Source organism: Montipora foliosa, chromosome 1, assembly GCF_036669935.1.
Source record: "Montipora foliosa isolate CH-2021 chromosome 1, ASM3666993v2, whole genome shotgun sequence".
NCBI classification, from domain to species: domain Eukaryota; kingdom Metazoa; phylum Cnidaria; class Anthozoa; order Scleractinia; family Acroporidae; genus Montipora; species Montipora foliosa.
In genome coordinates, this window is record NC_090869.1 from 40210643 (window position 1) to 40212478 (window position 1836).

Here is a 1836-nt window from a genome sequence, read left to right on the forward strand (position 1 = left end):
AAAAGACATAATATCGGATATCAATCTAATGCCTTCCCAAATAAATCTTCCTCTGACATATCCAGTTTCGTGACTTCTGCTGGAAGAACGCAATTGTGGTCATGGATACATCGAAGATGCGTGCATTCACGATGATCGATCTTCTTTGGGTCCACCAAGTCGCTTTGGACCAGAGTCATGTCGCATCCCGAATCCAGAATCATTTCAACGTTCTGTCCAGGTATTATGAAGTCTGTGTAAAGGCACTTGTCGTTCCTCTTTGACAGATATTGCGTCCTTTTTACTTTTGAGCAGAATCTCTCAAGATAACCTTGCTCATTATTACATCCTCTGCGTCTGATGGGTGGTCCACTTCGACGTCTCCTTGATAACATTTTGCTGTCTTTTGTTGATTATGAGCCTTTTTCTCTTCCCGCTTATCGTTGGAAACTGCTGCAGGCTGGCTTTTCAGGTCTTCTCTGAAAATCGTTCTGAATTCCTTTACGTGCATCAAAATTGCCATAAGCAAGCTCTGCAGCTTCCACAACAGTTTTTGGTCTATGCTCTCTAAGCCATATTTGTACTCCAGGGGGCATCGTGCCTACCAATTGTTCCATAATGATTGCTTCTGTGACCTCCTCAACTGTCTTTCCATCTGGTTTTGTCCATTTTCTAAATAAGTCCTTTAGGCTAACATACATTTCTTTGTAACTCTCTTCTCTTGATTTCTTTGTCAATCTAAATCGTTATCTTTATGTTTCTTCTGTTATGTCGTACCTCTTTCGTATAGCCTTTTTGACTTTTTGACTATCTCATAATCATTGCTTTCCATAACTCACATGGCAGCATAAGCTGCTTGGGCTTTACCAGTCAAACAAGGTACCAGCTTTACTACCCATTTCTCTTTCGGCCATTCAAGGTATTTGCTATGGGTTCAGCTTGGTCATGTTTACTTCTTTCAACTTCATCCCATTTTCTAGCCTTTGTAATTCCTCTTTTCTCTGCAGCTCCATTTGTTCCAGTCGTTCTCTGGTTTCTTTGCGTTCAACTTATAGTCTTTGTTTCTCTTCCTGTTGTTCTTCACGACGTTCTTTCTCTGGTCTTTCTTGCCTTTTCATCTCTAGTCTTCTATCCCTCTCATATCTTTCCTTTTGTTCTCTTCTTTTTCTTTCGTATCTTTCCTTTTCCTCCCTTCGTTCTTTTGGTAACATATACATTTTATAAAATCTGCCATTCCTAATTATTTCAGTTTTGAGTCAACTTTCCTTTAAACTGTCTTTCTCTTTCGTCATAGGGACAAATTCTTCCAAATCTTCGTTTTCGTTTTCTTCCTGGTATTCTTTTCCAGATCTGGTTTTTGATTTTGCTTTAGCCATTTCTTCGTCGGTCTTGTCTACTCGTTAGTTCTTCTATGCAATCCAAATATGTCAGGAACTGGACACTTGACAAAAGGTCTTCACATTAGTTTCTCGTCTTGAGTCTTTATTTCTCTTTGAGACTTCTTGATCCCTGGATCTTTTAATAACTCTGAACTCTCTGAGCACTCTTACTACAACTACTCCGGTAAGGTGATTCCACGCCAAACAAACAGCAACAAATTAAAAGCCGTCTACGTCGAATTTTACCCGTTAGTTTACTGAGAGTTCCTTCAACATAATTTATGGCAACCTTCCATCGAAAAGCAGCGCCGGTGAGCCTTCAGAAGCCCAACAACCGAAGACATCGTACTTGAGCATGGATACTATTTTTAGCGTCTAATGTCGGAAAGGAGAAGAATTGCTTTCCCTGAACTTTACTTTGGAGAAGCTTGGATCTACTACATTTCAAAGTTACTCGCTTTGTCCTTGTGTGAAAGAG